At 34.5% G+C, this 23,168-nt stretch overlaps 1 pseudogene; it reads right to left on the reverse strand.

The window, feature by feature from the left end:
* Positions 1 to 17,395: 17,395 nt before the first annotated feature.
* LOC131030766 (5S ribosomal RNA) lies at positions 17,396 to 17,507 on the reverse strand (annotated as a pseudogene).
* Between the last annotated feature and the right edge of the window lie 5,661 nt (positions 17,508 to 23,168).

Genomic DNA, 23,168 nt, shown 5'->3' on the forward strand with positions numbered 1-23,168 from the left:
TGCATCAAAATTAAATTTTTATGCTATCGGCTCTGAAATCAGGACTTGTGCCTTGAAACCTTATTGTACCTCCAAACACTAATTTTCATTCTCTAAAATAGGGGCTTTCAAGGCACAATCTCCAAAACTAGGTTCTAAGAGCACGATGTGCCTTAAAATCATGTTTTGATGCTATTGGCTCTGGAATCGAGACTTATATCATGAAATCTTCTTGTGCCTCCAAACATTGATTTCGATGCTCTGAAATTAGGGCTTTCGAGGTAGAAGCTCCTAGATGAGGTTCTAAGAACATAATGTTTGTCAAAATCATGTTTTCACACTACCGACTCTGGAATCTGGACTTGTGTCTTGAAATTGTGTTGTGCCTCCAAACACCGATTTTGATGCTCTGAAATTGGGCCTTTCGAGGCATAAGCTCCAAAATAAGGTTATAAGAGAGCAATGTGCATAAAAATAAAATTTTGATGCTACTGGCTCCAAAATTGGGACTTACATTTTGAAATCTTGTTGTGCCTCCAAACACCAATTTTGATGCTTTGAAACCAAGGCTTTCGAGACACAATTTCAAAAATGATGTTCTAAAAGCACGATGTACATCAAATTCATGTTTTGACGCTACCAAATTTGAAATCGAGACTTGTGTCTTGAAACCTTGTTATGCTGCCAAACATCGATTTTGATACTTTGAAACAAGAGCTTTTGAGGCACGAGCTCAAAAAAAGGGTTCTAAGAGCACAATTTCGCGTCAAAGTCAAATTTTAACACTACAGGCTCTAAAACCGACACTTGCCTCTTGAAACCTTGTTGTGCCTCAAAACACCAATTTTGATGCTCTGGAAATGGGTCTTTCGATGCACAAGCTTCGAAATGAAGTTCTAAGAGCATGGTGTGCACCAAAATTGTGTTTTGACGCTACCAGCTCTGGAAGCAGGACTTGCAACTTGAAACCTTGTTGTGCCTCCAAACACTTATTTTGATGCTCTAAAACTGGGGCATTCCAGGCACAAGCCCCAAAATGAGCTTCTAAGAGAATCATGTGTGTCAAAATTGAATTTTGATGCTACCAGTTCCAGAATCGAGACTTGCATCATGCTCGTGGCTTTGGAATTGGAACTTACATTTTCAAGCTTTTTGTACCTCCAAACACACATTTCGATTCTTCAAAGCTTGCATTTAGTAACCAAAAGCTTCAAAATGATGATTTGGGAGTACGATAAGTTTCATAATTGTGTTTCTATGCTCATCGCTTCAGAATTAGAACTTGCATTTTTAACCTTGTTGTGCTTCCAAACAAACATTTTGATGTTTCAAAACTTATGTCTAGGAAGCAAAAGCTTCAAAATGATGATTTGGGAGTAGGATAAGCTTCATAATCGCACTTTCATGTGAAGCTTGTGCTTCCTAAATGCAAGTTGTAAAACCATTAAAATGTGTGTTTGGAGATACAACAAACTTAAATATGCAAGTTCTGACTCTGAAGGAACGAGCATGAAAGAACACTTATGAAACTTACCGTACTCCCAAATCATCATTTTGAAGCTTGTGGTTACTAAACACAAGTTTTGAAGTATGAAAATGGGTCTTTAGAGGCACAACAAACTTGAAAATCCAAGTTCTGATTCAACAGCCATGAGTATGAAAGCGTGATTATGAAACTTATCGTACTCCCAAATCATGATTTTGAAGTTTGCGCTTTCCTAAATGCAAGTTTTAAAGAAACAAAATGTGTGTTTGGAGGTACAATAAGCTTGATTAAAAAACTTATCGTACTCCCAAATCATCATTTTCAAGGTTGTGCTTCCTAAATGAATGTTTTGAAGCATTAGCATGGGTGTTTGGAAGGATAACAAGCTTGAAAATGCAAGTTTCTATTCCGAAGCCACGAGCATGAAAATGCGATTATGAAAGTTATCGTACTCCCAAATCATCATTTTGAAGTTTGTGCTTCCTAGACACATGTTTTGAAGCATCAAAAAGGGTATTTGGGGGCACAACAAGATGGAAATTGCAAGTTTTGATTCTGAAGCGATGATCATGAAAATGAGATTATAAAACTTATCGTACTCCCAAAGCATCATTTTCAAATTCATGCTTCCTAAAAGCATGTTTTGAAGCATCAAAAAGGGTGTTTGGAGGCACAAGAAGCTTGAAAATACAAGTTCCAATTCTGAATAAATGAGCATATTGTGAAACTTATCATACTCCTATATCATCAATTTGAAGCTTGTGCTTCCTAAACGCAAGTTTTGAAGTATGAAAATGTGTGTTTGGAGGTATAATAAGCTTGAAAATGCAAATTATGATTTCAAAGCCATGAGCATGAAAGTGCGGTTATTAAACTTATCGTACTCGCAAGTCATCCTTTTGAAGCTTGCGCTTCCTAAACGCAAGTTTTTCAGCATCAAAGTGGGTGTTTCACGGAACAACAAGTTTGGAAATGCATGTTTGGCTTTTGAAGCCCATGATTTGGGAAAAGGATAAGTTTCATAATTGCGCTTTCATGCTCATGGCTTTGGAATTAAAATTTACATTTTCAATCTTTTTGTGCTTCCAAACACCCTTTTTGATGCTTCAAAACATGTGTTTAGAAAGCACAAACTTCAAAATGATTATTTGGGAGTACGATAAGTTTCATAATTGCGCTTTCATGCGGCTTCAGAATAGAAAATTGCATTTTCAAGCTTCTTGTCCCTCCAAACACCCATTTTGATGCTTCAAAACATGCATTTAGGAAGAGAAGGCTTGAAAATGATGACTTGGGAGTACGATAAGTTTTAGAATTGCTCTTTCTTGTGGCTTCAGAATAAAAAATTGCATTTTCAAGCATTTTGTGCATTTAAACACACATTTTGATGATTCAAAATGATCATTTTGGATTATGATAAGTTTCATAATCGTGCTTTCACGCTTGTGGCTCCAAAATCAAAAGTTGCCTTTTCAAGCTTGTTGTGCCTCCACATACCCATTTTGATGCTTCAAAATATAATTTTAGGAAGAAAAACTTCAAAGTGATGATTTGCGAGAACGATAAGTTTCATAATTATGCTCATGGCTTCAAAACCAGAACTTGCATTTTCAAACTTGTTGTACCTCCAAACACACATTTTGATGCTTCAAAACTTGCATTTAGGAAACACAAGCTTCAAAATGATGATTTGGGAGTATGATAAGTTTCATCATTGCGCTTACATGCTAGTGGCTTTGGAATCAGAACATGCATTTTCAAGCTTGTTGTACCTCCAAACACCCATTTTTATGCTTCAAAATGTGCATTTAGGAAGCACAAGCTTCAAAATGATGATTTTGGAGTACAATAAAATTGTGCTTTCATGTGTCTTTGGAATCAAAACATGCATTTTCAAGCTTTTTGTGCATCCAAACACATTTTGATGCTTCTAAACTTATGTTTAGGAAGCACCAGCTTCAAAATGATCATTTGAGAGTATGATAAGTTCAATAATCGTGCTTTCATGCTCGTGGATCCGAAATCAGAACTTGCATTTTCAAGCTTGTTGTGCCTCCATATTCTCATTTTGATGCTTCAAAACATAAGTTTAGGAAGAAAAACTTCAAAATGATGATTTGTGAGTACGATAAGTTCAATAGTCATGCTTTCGTACTCATGGCTTCATAATCAAAAATTGCAATTTCAAGCTTGTTGTACCTCCAAACACACATTTTGATGCTTCAAAACTTTCGTTTAGGAAGCAAAAGCTTCAAAATGATGATTTGGGAGTATGATAAGTTTCATCATCATGCTTACATGCTAGTGGCTTCAGAATCAAAACATGCAATTTCAAGCATGTTGTGCTTCCAAATACCCATTTTGATACTTCAAAACTTGTGTTTAGGATGCACATGTTACGAAATGATGATTTGGGATTACGATAAGTTTCACAAGGATGCTTTCATGCTGGTGGCTTTGGAATCAGAAATTGCGTTTTCAAGCTTCTTGTGCCTCCAAACACCAATTTTGATGCTTTAAAAACATGATTTTAGGAAGCATAAATTTAAAAATGATGATTTGGGAGTATGACAAGTTTCATAATCGCGCTTTCATGGTTGTGGCTTTAATATCAAAACTATAATTTTCAATCTTGTTGTGCCTCCAAACATCCTTTTTGATTCTTCAAAACATGTGTTTAGGAAGCACAAACTTCAAAATGATGATTTGGGAGTACGATAACTTTAATAATCACACTTTCATGCTTGTGGCTTCGGAGTATAAACTTGCATTGTCAAGCTTGTTGTCCCTCCAGACACCTATGTTGATGCGTCAAAATGACGATTTGGGAGTATGATAAGTTTCATCATCTCGCTTACATGCTAGTGGCTTCAGAATCAAAACATGCAATTTCAAGCTTGTTGTGCCTCCAAATGCCCATTTTTATGCTTCAAAACATACATTTAGGAAGCACAAGCTTCAAAATGTTGATTTGGTATTACAATAAGTTTCATAACGACACTTTCATTCTTGTGGCTTCAGAATCATAGCTTGCATTTTCAAGCTTGTTGTGCCTCCAAACATCCATTTTGATACTTCAAAACTTATGTTTAGGAAGCACATATTTCAAAATGATGATTTGGGAGTACCATAAGTTTCACAACAACACTTTCATGCTGGTTTGGGAGTACAATAAATTTCAGGAATCTGCTAAAAACAAAGCAAATTATCTCATAAAAAGACTCAATAGAAAGGGAGATTGCTCAGCTGGAGTATGAGAAATAGTGAGATAACTTTCAGAAAATACATAAAACTTAACAAATGATATTCTGATATTTGTTTTGAGAAATCATAAAGAAGATAAACTAGAAACTAAAAACCTAATGACATTTGCTAGCAAATACCAGTGCCTTATTGATTTGGGTTTCAAATTCTTTGAAAAGCGTTACGTAAATCTAATAAAAATTCATCTAACAATTGGTCTAGCCTAGAACAATCCTTCACCTGAACTTTTTATCAAATCTTGTTACAAGTCTTATTTCTTTGTAATCTCATTTGAGCATTTAATTAACCCCTTGGACTAAAGCATTTAATGGAAGAATACATACATCAATACAATGCAACAAACAAATGAAACCCTTGATTCCATTTGCTTAAAAGAAAAGAAAATTGCACACAAGAGACTAAAGATTAGAAAATACACTTGCATTAATATCATAAGCTATCTTTTATTAGATAAACAATCAACAAGTTCGAGTACATAATAACCCACTTGAAAAAGAAACTCACAATTGTTCTATTACTTTTTGATTTGCAAAATGGCATTAAAGTCCCTATTAATTTCCTATGACTAATGGCCTTGATTTCCCTTTTTTTAGAAAACAAGGGAGCTGTCCAAGCTTGAGGCCTAAAGACACTTTTCATCAAACTGAGCCTTAGTACATAATTATGTTACAAAATATTCCTTATCCACATGCTGGCGCTCATGATGAGGTGGAACCAAAAATGTTCAACTGCATCAAAAATAATGGGGAAAACTCTTGTGAAATCCAAAATGAATTCTCTCCTCCACGATCTTAGCTTGGTTTGAAATGGAAAAAACAAAGTGAAAATGCAGAGGAAATAAATTTAAAACCAAGTGAAAGACTCCAAATTGAATTACAAAAGAGGATCATCAATAACTCAAACTGCCATAAATACATGCAAATCAGGTTTGTAAACCCGATTTGCATTTGCTAAGAAAAAAGGGAAAAGAAAGTGATAATCACACTTGTGATGATGAAGACGTGTCATAAAACATGCATAGGGCTTAAAAGCCACAAATAGGCGAAAAATTTATGGGGTTACCTCAATTTTATCAAATGTTAAAATTGACAATAACAAGTTGAGATACGCACAGATCAAGGGATTTGGAGACATAAAGTCGAGAGGGAAGACAAACTGGTAGGATTTGGAGATTAAATATGGAGAGGGAAGACAGTCTAGTGTTATGCCCTCACTACCACTCAAAAGGACACTTGACAATCACCTGTCTGAAGATAGACTACATGAATAATGGGAAGGACAAATTGGACATAAGAAAGGGATTGGAGCAAGCAAGAAATGGCAATGAGATTACTTTAAAAGTGGAGACAAATTTTAGGGCCTGAGGGTGGAGATTGGTAACAACATTGATAGTGTTACATCCCTCTTTTTTCACTAATACTATGCTATGCTTTATTTATAGTATAATATGATGTTTAGTTAATGTCAATTGAACAATGGTTCAAAATTCATATGCGAAATGATTTCATTTCATAATAAATGAGGTTTTGTATTGGCATTTAATCAGAATTATACATTCTAGAATAATTAATGAGATTTTGGGCTAACTGCATTCTTATAACCTGGTGGTTTCAAGAAATTCATCGTCCTCCGAGAAGGAAAGCAAAGTATCCTCAGGTAGAGCAAGTAAACAGGTCAAAGATCAAATTATCATCTGAGTCCCTAAAGCCTATAAGTATTGGTCATGTTATGTAATTTTAGAGCCTAGGGTTGAGGAGTCATAAACTAGGGTCCTGGTTTGGTTAGCCCTAGACTATCAATTGAGTTGTTAGGGTTCCTTCTTTATTGTGAACTCTTAGTGTTGACTTAAGTTTTCTAATAACTAGTTCAAAATTAAAAATTGATCTAACAAATCATTTTGGACTTATACTATAATTTAAATGCAGTATATTCAATACATCAATGATTATGTATGTATAATATAAGAAGTATATGTGTGCTACATGATATTGATGGCACTATATATATATATATATATATATATATATATATATATATATATATATATATATATATATATATATATATATATATATACGCAAATATATATGTACCACATATAATAGACATAGTCATATAAGTATCATGTGGTAATTTATTAAGTGAATTGTATGATTCATTCTTTAAAATCATGATCGATATAAATAAAAAACATTGGTGAACGACCATATTATATAAAAGTATGAATAACTTATATAAAGGCAATGCCAAGCATTTGTAATGACCAACCACTCTATGCTATCATGGAAATAGAAATCAATGGACCAACAACTTGGGTGATAGAGTATAAACGCATTTGTGTTTGGAGTTCAACAAAATGAATTTGAAATTTATTGAAATTAATACAAAGTAATATGGAATTGGCATTACTATTTGGTATCAAGAATTCTGAAAGACTTTTGAAGTCCATAGCATTTAAATTGTATGGAAAGTTATTTGAAAGCATAACAAGAAGAAGAAGAATATCATACAAAATTGGACCACTATTTTCTTATGGAAGTCTAAAACTAAACACTGCAATGTGGAACAAGTTGATTGGGAGAATCCATTCAAGGAATTTAGAAAGAGATTTCAACTCCAAAAGAGAAGCACAAATCATTGGATTTGTCCCGTCCTTACAAAACGATCGAAATACTTAGGACTTTCGGGCTTAGGGAAATCTTGGATGAAGATATTTAAAAGGAAAACTGGTCATAAGGAAATCTTCACAACTTAGGAAAAAACATTTTACATAAACTGGTTAACCATCACTTAACATTTAGGAAATGAAATGGCCTGCCCATGGTAAGCAACCCTTGACTTTAAGTGGGAAAAAGTAACAACAAAATATATCATTGCTAAGGTTTTTCTTAACAAAACGTAAGGAGTCTTGATAAACCCTACACCCTAGACCTCGGATCATTTATAGGGGATACAAATAAAACAAAAAAATCAATATTCTAAGCTCAAAATTGAAAATTCATGCAATCAAATTTTACAGCTATCAGTAAGTTCATTTAATATTTATCTTTTTAGATTATCGATCCAAGGGGGCTTACCCACTCCTTGGATTTTAACTTCCAAATGACCCTTATATCTCCCCGATGATTTAGAGGGATGATGCCATAGACATCGTTATTACAGCGTTATTAGGTGTAAGTGCAGTAGCTCAACATGATGACATTACCTGTAAGTGTGACCCAGAGGCACCATAGATACCGAACACCACTAATTTTTGGTTTCAACTCCTCTTGTTTAGTTATCTTGGAATCTAATAAGGAAAAAATCCAAATAATCAACTTTTGGAATTGAGGCAAATCTGTGTCTAACATTAACTCATACTGCTTGAAATACCTAAAAGGGTTACTATGAATCTAAACACATTTACTTGTTAGGTAAATTCCTTTAACCTTTGATACTTGTACTGATTGAAATATACAAAAGGTAGTTTTGAAATCCATTAATTAAAGAACTTAAAAATTTGAAATCTATTGAATGTCTTGAGGGAACCTACTTACTATTAAGATATATTTATTTGATGAAAAGATCCAAAACTACCGAATAAGTGTATCATTGGCGCAATAAAATTTTCCTAAACGTAAGTTTTGATCCTTCAAACCTTGCATTTAGTAAGAAAAAGCATCAAAATAATGATTTGGGAGTACGATAAGTTTCATAACAGTGTTTCCATGCCCATGACTTTAAAATTAGAACTTGAATTTTCAAGCTTATTGTACCTACAAACACACATGTTTATGCTTAAAAACATGTGTTTAGCACAAGCTTTAAAATGATGATTTGGGAGTATGATAAGTTTCATAAACACACTTTCCTGCTCATGGCTTCAAAATCAAAACGTGCATTTCCAAACTCATTAAGCAAAAGCTTCAAAATGATGATTTTGGAGTATGCTAATTTTCATAACTGTCTTTCCATGTTCATGGCTTTGAAATTAGAACTTGTATTTTCAAGCTTGTTGTACCTCCAAACACATAAACTTATGTTTTGAAGCATCAAAATGGGTATGTGGAGGCACAACAAGATTGAAAATTCAAGTTCTGATTTCGGATCCACGGGCATGAAAGAACAATTATGAAACTTATCATACTCCCAAACAATCATTTTGAAACTAGTGCTTCCTAAACACAAGTTTTGAAGTATCAAAATGTGTGTCTGGATGCACAAAAAGCTTTCAAATGCAAGTTTTGATTCAGAAGCCACACAGTGCAATTATTAAACTTATCGTTCTCCCAAATCATCATTTTTAGGCTTGCCCTTCCTCAATGCATTTTTTGAAGCATCAAAATGGGTGTTTGGAGGGACAAGAAGCTTGAAAATGCAAGTTTCTATTTTGAAGCCACGAGCATGAAAGCACAATTATGAAAGTAATCGTACTCCCAAATCATCATTTTGAAGTTTGTGCTTTCTAAAAGCATGTTTTGAAGCATCAAAAAGGGTGTTTGGAGGCACAAAGAGATTTAAAATGTAACTTTTAATTCCGAAGCCAACATGAAAGCATGAAGTTTATGCTTTCCTAAATGCAAGTTTTGAAGCATCAAAGTGTGTGTTTGGAGGTACAACAATTTTGAAAATGCAAGTTTTGATTTAGAAGCCATGATTAAGAAACTTCTCATACTCCCAAATCATCATTTTCAAGCTTCTGCATCCTAAGTATGTTTTGAAGCATCAACATGGGTATTTGGAGGGACAACAAGCTTGAAAATGCAAGTTTATATTTCGAACCCACGAGCATGAAAGCATGATTATCAAAGTCATCATACTCCCAAATCATCATTTTGAAGTTTGTGCTTCCTAAACACATGTTTTGAAGCATCAAAAAGGGTGTTTGGAGGCACAACAATATTGAAAATTCTAGTTTTGATTTTGAAGCCACAACCATGAAAGCGCGATTATGAAACTTGTCATACTCCCAAATCATCATTTTTAAATTTATGCTTGCTAAAAGCATGTTTTTAAAGCATCAAAAATGGTGTTTGGAGGCACAAGAAGCTTGAAAATGCAATTTCTGATTCCAAAGCCACCATTGTGAGTCTTATCGTACTCCCAAATCATCATTTTGAAACATGTGCTTCCTAAACAAAAGTTTTGAAGTATCAAAATAGGTGTTTAAAGGCACAACAAGCTTGAAAATGCAAGTTATGATTCTAAAGCCACAAGCATGAAAGGGTGGTTATGAAACTTATTATACTACCAAATCAACATTTTCAAGCTTGTGCTTCCTAAATGAACATTTTGAAGCATAAAAATGGGCATTTGGAGGCACAACAAGCTTGAAATTGCATGTTTTGATTTCAAAGCCACTAGCATGTAAGCATGATGATGAAACTTATCATACTCCCAAATCGTCATTTTGAAGCTTGTGCTTCCTAAACAAAAGTTTTTAAGCATCAAAATGTGTGATTGGACGTACAACAAGCTTGAAAATGCAAGTTCTGATTATGAAGCCATGAGTATGAAAGCATGATTATGAAACTTATTGTACTCACAAATTATTATTTTTAAGTTTTTCTTCCTAAATGTATGTTTTGAAGCATCAAAATGGGTATGTGGAGGCACAACAAGCTTGAAAATGCAAGTTGTGATTTCAGAGCCATGAGCATGAAAGCACGATTATGAAACTTATCATACTTCCAAATGATCATTTTGAAGTTGGTGCTTCCTAAACCATAGTTTTGAAGCATCAAAATGTGTTTCAATGCACAAAAACCTTGAAAATGTAAGTTTTGATTTCGAAGATACAGTTTTATCGTACTCCAAAATCATCAATTTGGAGCTTGTGCTTCCTAAATGCACATTTTGGAGCATAAAAATGGGTGTTTGGAGGCACAACAAGCTTGAAAATGCATGTTCTGATTCTGAAGACAACTAGCATGTAAGCACGATGATGAAACTTATCATACTGCCAAATCATCATTTTGAAGCTTGTGCTTCCTAAACACAAGTTTTGAAGCATCAAAATGTGTGTTTGGAGGTACAACAAGTTTGAAAATGCAAGTTTTGATTTTGAAGCCACGACCATGAAAGCTCGATTACGAAACTTATCATACCTCCAAATGATCATGTTGAAATTTATGTTTCTGAAAAAGTAGGTTTTGCAGCATCAAAAAGGGTGTTTGGAGGCACAAGAAGCTTGAAAATGCAAGTTTTGATTCCGAAGCCACAAGCATTAAAGCATTGTTATGAAACTTATCCTACTTTGAAATCATCATTTCAAAATATGTTCTTCCTAAACACATGTTTTGAAGTATCAAAATGGGTGTTTGTAGATGCAACAAGCTTGAAAATGTAAGTTCTAATAGAGGGGCCACAAGCATGAAAGCGTGATTATGAAACTTATCGTACTCCCAAATCATTGTTTTGAAGCTTGTGCTTCCTAAACACAAGTTTTGAAGTATGAAAATGTGTGTTTTGAGGTACATTAATCTTGAAAATGCAAGTTATGATTTCGAAGCCACAAGCATGAAAGTGTAGTTATTAAGCTTATCATACTCACAAATCGTCATTTTGAAGCTTGTGCTTCTGAAATGCAAGTTTTGAAGCATCAAAATGGGCATTTCATGGAACAACAAGTTTGGAAATGCAAGTCCTAATTCCAAAGCCAATAGCATCAAAACATGATTTTGATGGTCATTGTTCTCTTAGAACCTCATTTTGGAGCTTGTGCCTCAAAAACCCGAGTTTCAGAGCATCAAAATCGAGTTGGCAACAATAATGAAGGAAAATTGAGAGGGGGTGAATTAGTTTTCACTGGATATAACAATTTAATCACAACTTCATATCTGATCAATTGCAATAAGAACAAAGATAAAATCAATAAGGCTGTTTCATGGAACAACAAGTTTGGAAATGCAAGTCCTAATTCCAAATGCAGTAGCATCAAAACATGATTTTGATGGTCATTGTTCTCTTAGAACCTCATTTTGGAGCTTGTGCCTCAAAAACCCGAGTTTTAGAGCATCAAAATCGAGTTGGCAACAATAATGAAGGAAAATTGAGAGGTGGTGAATCAATTTTCACTGGATATAACAATTTAATCACAACTTCATATTTGATCAATTGCAATAAGAAGAAAGATAAAATCAATAACAATAACACATATAACACCAAGAGATTCACATGGAAAACCTAGTTAATAGAAAAACCATGGTGGGAACCTACCTACCTACAATAAAATGATACTCTACAATAGTATGTGAAAATATTATAATGGGGAATGCCCATGCATTCAGGAACACTACCTACGGAGTACGATAAGTTTCTCAATCGCACTTTCATGCTCATTGCTTCGAAATCATAACTTGCATTTTCGAGCTTATTGTACCTCTAAACACACATTTTCAAACTTTAAAAACTTGTGTTTAGGAAGCACAAGCTTCAAAATGATGACTTGGGAGTACGATAAGTTTCATAATCATGCTTTCATGTTGATGGCCCCTCAATTAGAACTTACATTTTCAAGCTTAGTGTGCCTCCAAACACCCATTTTGATACTTCAAAACTTGTGTTTAAGAAGCACATGTTTGGAAATGATGATTTGGGAGTACAATAAGTTTTACAATGATGCTTTCCTGCTCTTGGCTTCAGAATCAAAACTTGCATTTTCAAGCTTCTTGTGCCTCCAAAGATCCATTTTCATACTTCAAAACTTGCGTTTAGGAACCACAAGATTTAAAATCATGATTTGGAAGTATAATAAGTTTCATAATCATGATTTCATGCTTATGGATTTGGAATCAGAACTTTCATTTCCAAGCTTGTTGTGCCTCTAAACAACCATTTTCACAAAACTTGCGTTTAGGAAACCAAATGCTTCAAAATGATGGTTTGTGGCTAAGATAAGTTTCATAATCACGCTTTCATAATCATGTCTTCTGAATGAATCAGAACTTGCTTTTTCAAGTTTGTTGTGCCTCCAAAGACCCATTTTCATACTTCAAAACATGCGTTTAGGAACCACAAGCTTCAAACTCATGATTTGGAAGTATGATAAGTTTCATAATCATGATTTCATGCTTGTGGCTTTGAAATTAGAACTTACATTTTTAAGCTTGTCATCCCTCCAAACACCCATGTTGATGCTTCAAAACATACATTTAGGAATAACAACCTTGAAAATGATGTTTTGGAAGTAAGATAAGTTTCTTAATCATGCTTTCATGCTCATGGCTTCTGAATCAAAGCTTGCATTTTTAAGATTGTTGTACCTCCAAACACACATTTTGATTCTTCAAAACTTGCATTTAGGAAAGCACAAACTTCAAAATTATGATTTAGGAGTACGATAAGTTTCATAATCGGGCTTTCATACATGGCTTCTGAATAATAACTTGTATTTCCATGATTGTTGTGCCTCCAAAGACCCATTTTTTATACTTCAAAACTTGCGTTTAGGAACCACAAGCTTCAAAATGATGATTTGGAAATCTGATAAGTTTCATAATCATACTTTCATGCTTGTGGCTTAAGAATCAGAACTTGCATTTACAAGCTTGTTGTGCCTCCAAACAACCATTTTGATGCTTCAAAATTTGTGTTTAGGAAGCATAAGCTTCAAAATGATGATTTGGGAGTATGATAAGTTTCATAAATTGTATTTTCATGCTTGTGGCTTCTAGAATCAGAACTTGCATTTTCAAGCTTGTTGTAACTCCAAACACCCATTTTGATGCTTCAAAACTTGTGTTTAGTTAGCAAAAGCTTCAAAATGATGATTTGGGAGTATGATAAGTTTCATAATCGTGCATTCATACTTGTGGCTTAAAAATCAAAACTTTCCTTTTCAATCTTGTTGTACCTTCAAACACCCATTTTGATACTTCAAAACTTGAGTTTAGGAAGCACAAGCTTCAAAATGATTATTTGGGAGTTTGATTAGTTTCATAATTGCACTTGCATGTTTGCGACTTCGTAATCAAAACATGCATTTTCAAGCTATTCGTGCCTCTAAATATTCATTTTGATGCTTTAGAACTTACGTTTAGGAAGCACAAGCTTCAAAATGATGACTTGGGAGTACGATAAGTTTCGTGGCTTTGGAATCAAAACTTGTATTTTCAAGATTGTTGTACCCCCAAACACACATTTCGATTCTTCAAACCTTGCATTTGGTAAGAAAAAGCTTCAAAATGATGATTTTAGAGTATGATAAGTTTCATAACCATGTTTGCATGCTTATGGCTTTGAAATTAGAACTTGCAGTTTCAAGCTTCTTGTACCTGCAAACACAAATGTTATTGCTTAAAAACTTGCGTTTAGGAAATGCAATCTTCAAAATGATGATTTGGGAGTACGATAAGTTTCATAACGTGGCTTCAGAATTAGAACTAGCATTTTCAACTTGTTGTGCTTCCAAACACACATTTTGATGTTTCAAAACTTATGTTTAGGAAGCCCAAGCTTCAAAATGATGATTTAGGAGTAGGAAAAGTTTCATAATCGTGCTTTCATGCTCATGGCTTTAGAATCAAAAGTTACATTTTCAATCTTTTGGTGCCTCCAAACACCATTTTTGATGCTTCAAAACATAAGTTTAGAAAGCACAAACTTCAAAAAGATGATTTGGGAGTACGATAAGTTTCATAATTGCGGTTTCATGCTCGTGGCTTCATAATAGAAACTTGTATTTTCAAGTCTCTTGTCCCTCCAAACACCCATTTTGATGCTTCAAAACATGTGTTTAGAAAGGGCAAGCTTGAAAATGATGATTTGGGAGTACGATAAGTTTTATAACTACGCTTTCATGTTGCTTCAAAATCAAAACTTGCATTTTCAAGGCTTTTTGTGCTTCCAAACACACATTTTGATGCTTCAAAATGATCATTTAGGAGTATGATAGGTTTCATAATCGTGCTTTCATGCTCATAGCTCCGAAATTAGAACTTGCATTTTCAAGCTTCTTGTGCCTCCACATACCCATTTTAATACTTCAAAACATATGTTTAGGAAGATAAACTTCAAAATGATGATTTGCAAGAATGGTAAGTTTCATAATAGTGCTTTCATGCTCATGGCTTCAGAATCAAAACTTTCATTTTCAAGCTTATTGTCCCTCCAAACACACATTTTCATGCTTCAAAACTTGCGTTTAGGAAGCACAAGCTTCAAAATGATGATTTTGGAGTATGATAGGTTTCATCATTGTGCTTATATTCTAGTGGATTCAGAATCAGAACATGCATTTTCAACACCAATTTTTATGCTTCAAAACGTGCATTTAGGAAGCACAAACTTCAAAATGTTGATTTGGTTGTACGATAAGTTTCATAATCACACTTTCATGCTCGTGGCTTCAGAATCATAACTTGCATTTTCAAGCTTGTTGTGCCACCAAACACCCATTTTGACACTTCAAAACTTTCTTTTAGGAAGCACAAGCTTCAAATTGATGATTTGGAAGTACGATAAGTTTCATAATTGTGCTTTCATGCTGGCTTTAGAATCAGAACTTCCATTTTCAAGCTTGTTGTATCTCCAAACATGCATTTTGATGCTTTTACAACTTGCGTTTAGGAAGCACAAGCTTCAAAATGATGATTTGGGAGTACGATAAGTTTCACAATCGCACTTTCATTCTCATGGCTTCAAAATTCAATTGTGCATTTTCAAACTTGGTGTTCCATGAAACAACCATTTACTTGCTTTTAGGAATCACAAGTTTCAAAATGATTTTTTGGGAGTACGATAAGTTTAATAAACACAGTTTCATGCTCCTGGCTTCGGAATCATAACTTTCATTTTCAAGATTATTGTACCTCCAAACACACATTTTCATACTCCAAAACATGCATTTAGGAAGCACAAGTTTCAGAATGATGATTTGGGAGTACGATAACAAGCACAAGCTTCAAAATGATTATTTCGGAGTAGGATAAGTTTCATAATCCTGCTTTCATGCTCATGGCTTTGGAATCGAAACTTGCATTTTCAAGCTTGTTGTACCTCCAAACACACATTTTGATTCTTCAAACCTTGCGTTTAGTAAGCAAAATCTTCAAAATGATGATTTGGGAGTATGATAAATTTTATGACCATGTGTCCATGCTCATGGCATTGAATTTAGAATTTGCATTTTCAAGCATGTTGTACCTCCAAACACACATGTTAATGCTTAAAAACTTGCATTTAGGAAGCGCAAACTTCAAAATTATGATTTGGGAGTATGATAAGTTTCATAACTGAGCTTTCACGCTCGTGGCTTCAAAATTAGAACTTGCATTTTCAAGCTTGTTGTGCTTCCAAACACACATTTTGATGTTTTAAACCTTATGTTTAGGAAGCACAAGCTTCAAAATGATGATTTGGGAGTAGGAAAAGTTTCATAATCCCACTTTCATGCTCATGGCTTCAGAATCAAAAGTTACATTTTAAATCTTTTTGTATGTCCAAACACCCTTTTTGACACTTCAAAACATATGTTTAGAAAGCACAAACTTCAAAACAATGATTTGGGAGTATGATAAGTTTCATAATTGTGCTTTCATGCTTGTGGCTTCGAAATAAAAACTTGCATTTTCAAGTTTCTTGTCACTCCAAACACCCATTTTGATGCTTCAAAACATGCATTTAGGAACGTCAAGCTTGAAAATAACGATTTGGGAGGACGATAAGTTTAGAACTATGCTTTCATGTAGCTTTGGAATCAAAAATTGCATTTTCAAGCTTTTTGTGCGTCCAAACAGACATTTTGGTTATTCAAAATGATCCTTTGGGAGTATGATAAGTTTCATAATCACGCTTTCACGCTCATGGCTCCAAAATAAAAACTTGCATATTCAAGCTTGTTGTGCCTCCACATACCCATTTTGATGCTTCAAAACATAAGTTTAGGAAGAAAAACTTCAAAATGATGATTTGCGAGTATGATAAGTTTCATAATCATGCTCATGGCTTAGAATGAGAACTTACATTTTCAAGCTTATTGTACCTCCAAATACACATTTTGATGCTTCAAAACTTTCGTTTAGGAAGCACAAGCTTCAAAATAACAATATGGGAGTATGATAAATTTCATCATCGTGCTTACATGCTAGTGGCTTCGGAATCAGAACATGCATTTTCAAGCTTGTTGTGCCTCCAAACCATTTTGATGCTTCAAAACTTGCGTTTAGGAAGCACAAGCTTCAAAATGATGATTTGCGAGTATAATAAGTTTCCCAATCTCACTTTCATGCTCATGGCTTTGAAATCATAACTTGCATTTTGAAGCTTATTGTACCTCCAAGCATACTTCAAAATGATGATTTGGGAGTAAGATAAGTTTTATAATCACGCTTTCATGCTTGTGGCTTTAGAATCAAAACTTGCATTTTCAAGCTTGTTATGCCTCCAAATAACAATTTTGATGCTTCAAAATTTGTGTTTAGGAAGCATAACCTTCAAAATGATGATTTGGGAGTACGATAAGTTTCATAAATCGCATTTTCATGCTTGTGGCTTCGAAATCAGAACTTGCATTTTCAAACTTGTTGTAACTCCAGACACCCATTTTGATGCTTCAAAACTTGTGTTAAGTTAGCACAAGCTTCAAAAAGATGATTTGGGAGTACGATAAGTTTCATAATTGCGCTTTCATGCTCATGGCTTTGGAATCAAAATTTCCATTTTCAAGCTTCTTGTACAAAACTAAAGAAAGTGCAACACTGGGACTTCCCGGGAGGTCACCCATCCTAGTACTACTCCGGCCCAGGCGCGCTTAACTGCGGAGTTCTGATGGGATCCAATGCATTGTATGATCGCACTTGTTATGATCTTGTCATAGTGTGTACTTAGCAAACCACGACCCACATGCGAGTCCACGCCAACCGCGCAGCACATGGTGCCTCCAAACACACATTTTGATTTTTCAAACCTTGCGTTTAGTAAGCAAAAGCTTGAAAAATGATGATTTGGGAGTAAAAATAAATTTCATAACCGTGTTTCCATGCTTGTGGCTTTGAAATTAGAACTTGCATTTTCAAGCTTGCTGTACCTCCAAACACACATGTTAATACTTACAAACTTGCGTTTAGGAAGCAAAAGCTTCAAAATGATGATTTGGGAGTACGATAAGTTTCATAACTGAGTTTCACGCTCATGGCTTATGAATTAGAACTAGCATTTTCAAGCTTGTTGTGCTTCCAAACATACATTTTGATGTTTCAAAACCTATGTTTAGGAAGCACAAGCTTCAAATTGATGATTTGGAAGTAGGATAAGTTTCATAAATGTGCTTTCATGTTCATGGCTTCAGAATCAAAAGTTAAATTTTCAATCTTTTTGTGACTCCAAACACCATTTTGGATAATTGGAAACATGCTTATAGAAAGCACAAACTTCAAAATGATGATTAGGAAGTACAATAAGTTTCATAATTGCACTTTCATGCTCGCGGCTTCGTAATAGAAACTTGCATTTTCAAGCTTCTTGTCCCTCCAAACACACATTTTGATGCTTCAAAACATGCATTTAGGAAGGATGAGGTTGAAAATGATGATTTGGGAGTACGATAAGTTTTATAACTATGCTTTCATGTGGCTTCAGAATCAAAACTTTAATTTTCAAGCTTTTTGTGCATCCAAACATACAATTTGATGCTTCAAAAATTGTGTTTAGGAAGCACCAACTTCAAAATGATCATTTGGGAGTATGATAAGCTTCATAATCACACTTTCATGCTCATGGCTCCGAAATCAAAACTTGCATTTTCAAGCTTGTTTTGCCTCCACATACCCATTTTGATGCTTCAAAATGATGATTTACACGTACGATGAGTTTCATAGTCATGACTTCAGAATCAGAACCTGCATTTTCAAGCTTGTTGTACCTCCAAACACACATTTTGATGCTTCAAAAGTTGTGGTAGCACAAGCTTCAAAATGATGATTTCGAAGTATGATAAGTTTCATCATTGTGCTTACGTGCTAGTGGCTTCAGAATCAAAACATGCATTTTCATGCTTGTTTTGCCTCCAAACACCCATTTTTATGCTTCAAAACATGCATTCAGGAAGCACAAGTTTCAAAATGTTGATTTGGTATTATGATAAGTTTCATAATCACGTTTTCATGCTCATGGCTTCAGAATCATAACTTGCATTTTCAAACTTGTTGTGCCTCCGAACACCCATTTTGACACTTCAAAACTTCCGTTTAGGAAGCACAAGCTTCAAAATGATGATTTCGGAGTAAGTTAAGTTTAATAATTGTGCTTTCATGCTCGTGGCTTCGGAATCAGAACTTTCTTTTTCAAGCTTGTTGTATCTCCAAACACACATTTTGATGCTTTTACAACTTACGTTTAGGAAGCACAAGTTTCAAAATGATGATTTGGGAGTACGATAAATTTCACAATCGCACATTCATGCTCGTGGCATCAAAATCCAAATGTGCATTTTCAATCTTTTTGTTCCATGAAACACCCATTTTGATGCTTCAAAACTTGCCTGTAGGAAGCACAAGCTTGAAAATGATGATCTGGGAGTAGGATAAGTTTCCCAATCGCAATTTCACTTTCAAGATATGTGTGCGTGAATTAGAACTTACATTTTCAAGCTTGGTGTGCCTCAAAACACCCATTTTGATACTTGAAAACTTGTGTTTAGGAAGCACATGTTTCGAAATGATGATTTGGGAGTATGATAAGTTTCACAATAGTGCTTTCATGCTCATGGCTTCGGAATCAGAACTTGCATTTTCAAGCTTCCGTGCCTCCAAACACCCTTTTTTATGCTTCAAAATATGCTTTTAGGAAGCAGAAATTTCAAAATGATGATTTCAGAGTATGATAAGTTTGATAATCGCGCTTTCATAGTTGTGGCTTTAGAATCAAAACTTGCATTTTCAATCTTGTTGTGCCTCCAAACACCCTTTTGATGCTTCAAAACATGTGTTTAGGAAGCAAAAAGTTCAACTTGATGATTTGGGAGTACGATAACTTTCATAATTGCGCTTTCATGCTCGTGGCTTCGAAATAGAAACTTGCATTTTCAAGCTTGTTGTCCCTCCGAACAACCATGTTGATGCTTCAAAACATACATTTAGGAAGCACAACCTTGAAAATGATGATTTGGGAGTACGATAAGTTTCTTAATCATGCTTTCATACTCATGGCTTTTGAATCAGAACTTGCATTTTTCAAGTTTGTTGTGCCTCCAAAGACCCATTTCTATACTTCAAAACTTGCGTTTACGAACCACAAGCTTCAAAATGATGATTTGGAAGTATGATAAGTTTCATAATCATGCTTTCATGCTTGTGGCTTCATAATCAGAACTTGCATTTTCAAGCTTGTTGTGTCTCCAAAAAACTATTTTGATGCTTCAAAATTTGCATTTAGGAAGCATAAGCTTCAAAATGATGATTTGGGAGTACGATAAGTTTCATAAATCGAACTTTCATGCTCGTGGCTTTAGAATCAGAACTTGCATTTTCAAGCTTGTTGTAACTCCAGACACCCATTTTGATGCTTCAAAACTTATGTTTAGTTAGCACAAGCTTCAAAATGATGATTTGGGAGTATGATAACTTTTATAATCGTGCTTTCATACTTGTGGCTTCAAAATCAAAACTTGCCTTTTCAATTTTGTTGTACCTCCAAACACCAATTTTGATAATTCAAAATGATGATTTGGGAGTACGATTAGTTTCATAATCGAGTTTACATGTTTGTGGCTTTGTAATCAGAACATGCATTTTCAAGCTTTTCGTGCTTCCAAACACCCATTTTGATGCTTCATAACTTACATTTAGGAAGAACAGGGCTTCAAAATGATGACTTGGGAGTACGATAAGTTTCATAATTGCGCTTTCATGCTTGTGGCTTTGGAATCGAAACTTGCATTTTCAAGCTTGTTGTACCTCCAAACACACATTTTGATTCTTCAAATCTTGAATTTAGTAAGAAAAAGCTTCAAAATGATTTTTTAGGAGTATGATAGGTTTCATAAGCATGTTTCCATTATCGTGGCTTTGAAATTAGAACTTCCATTTTTTGAGCTTGTTGTACCTCCAAACACAAATGTTAATGCTTAAAAACTTGTTTAGGAAGTGAAAACTTCAAAATGATGATTTGGGAGTATGATGAGTTTAATAACTCAGCTTTCATGCTCGTCGTGGTTTCAAAATTAGAACTAGCATTTTCAAGCTTGTTGTGCTTCCAAATACACATTTTGATGTTTCAAAACTTATGTTTGGGAAGCACAAGCTTCAAAATGATGATTTGGGAGTAGGATAAGTTTCATAATCGTTCTTTCATGCTCATGGCTTTGGAATAAAAAATTACATTTTCCATCTCTTTGTGCCTCCAAACACCCTTTTTGATTCTTCAAAACTTGTGTTTAGAAAGCACAATCTTCAAAATGATGATTTGGGAGTACGATAAGTTTCATAATTGCACTTTCATGGTTGTGGCTCTGGAATAGAAGCTTGCATTTTCAAGCTTCTTGTCCCTCCAAACACGCATTTTGATGCTTCAAAACATGCATTTAGTAAGGACACACTTGAAAATGATGATTTGGGAGTATGATAAGTTTTATAACTGCGCTTTCATGTGGGTTCAGAATTAAAACTTGCATTTTCAAGATTTTTGTGCATCCAAACACACATTTTGATGCTTGAAAACTTGTGTTTAGGAAGCACTGTCTTCAAAATGATCATTTGGGAGTATAATAAGTTTCATAATCATGTTTTCATGCTCATTGGCTCCAAAATAAGAACTTGCATTTTCAAGCTTGTTGTGCCTCCACATACCCATTTTGATGCTTCGAAACATAAGTTTAGGAAGAAAAACTTCAAAATAATGATTTGTGAGTACAATAAGTTTCATAATCATACTTTCATGCATGCCAGAATTAGAACTTGCATTTTCAAACTTGTTGTACCTCTAAACACACATTTTGATGCTTCAAAACTTGTGTTTAGGAAGCACAAGCTCCAAAATGATGATTTGGGAGTATGATAAATTTCATTATCGCATTTACATGCTAGTGTCTTCGTAAACAAAATATGCATTTTCAAGCTTGTTGTGTCTCCAAAGACCCATTTTTATGCTTCAAAACGTGTATTTAAGAAGCACAAGCTTCAAAATGTTGATTTGGTATTACGATCAATTTCGTAATCAAGTTTTCACTCTCGCGGTTTCAGAATCATAACTTTCATTTTCAAGCTTGTTGTGCCTCCAAACACACATTTTGACACTTCAAAACTTTCATTTAGGAAGCACAAGCTTCAAAATTATGATTTGAGAGTACGATAAGCTTCATAATTGTGCTTTCATTCTCATGGCCTCAGAATTAGAACTTGCATTTTAAAGCTTCTGGTATCTCAAAACACACAATTTGATGGTTTTACATCATGAAAGTGCGATTGTGAAACTTATCGTACTCCCAAATCATCATTTTGAAGCTTGTGCTTCCTAAACGCAGGTTTTAAAAGCATCAAAATGCATGTTTGGAGATACAAGAAGCTTGAAAATGGAAGTTCTGATTCCGAAGCCAAGAGCATGAAAGCATGATTATGAAACTTATCGTACTCCGAAATCATCATTTTGAAGCTTGTGCTTCCTAAACAAAAATTTTGAAGTGTCAAAATGGGTATTTGGAGACACAACAAGCTTGAAAATGCAAGTTATGATTTCAAAGCCACGAGCATGAAAGCATCATTATGAAACTTATCGTAATACCAAATCAACATTTTGAAACTTGTCCTTCCTAAAGGCATGTTTTGAACCATTAAAATGGGTGTTTGGAGGCAAAACAAGCATGAAAATGCATGTTATGATTCCGAAGCCACTAGGACATAAGCGCGATGATGAAATTTATCATACTCCCAAACCATCATTTTGAAGCTTGTGCTTCCTAAACTTGTGTTTTGAAGAATCAAAATACAAGTTTTGGTTTCAGAGCCACGCGCATGAACGATTATGAAACTTATCATACTCCCAAATGATCATTTTTAAGCTAGTGCTTCCTAAACACAAGTTTTGAAGAATCAAAATATGTGTTTGGATGCACAAAAAGCTTGAAAACAAACGTTTTGATTCTGAAGCCACATACAAGCGCAGTTATAAAACTTATTGTCCTCCCAAATCATCAGTTTCAAGATGGCCCTTCTTAGATGCATGTTTTGAAGCATCAAAATGGGTTTTTGGTGTGACAAGAAGCTTGAAAATGCAAGTTTCTATTCCGAAGCCACGAGCATGAAAGTGCAATTATGAAAATTATCATACTCCCAAATCATCATTTTGAAATTTGTGCTTTCTAAACATATGTTTTGAAGCATCAAAAAGGGTGTTTGGAGGCACAAAGAGATGGAAAATATTATTTTTGATTCCGAAGCCATGAGCATGAAAGCGTGATTATGAAACTTATCCTACTCCCAAACCATTATTTTCAAACTTGTGCTTCCTAAACATAAGTTTTGAAACA

The sequence above is a fragment of the Cryptomeria japonica genome, chromosome 5 (genome assembly GCF_030272615.1).
Source record: "Cryptomeria japonica chromosome 5, Sugi_1.0, whole genome shotgun sequence".
In the NCBI taxonomy this organism is placed as follows: Eukaryota; Viridiplantae; Streptophyta; class Pinopsida; order Cupressales; family Cupressaceae; genus Cryptomeria; species Cryptomeria japonica.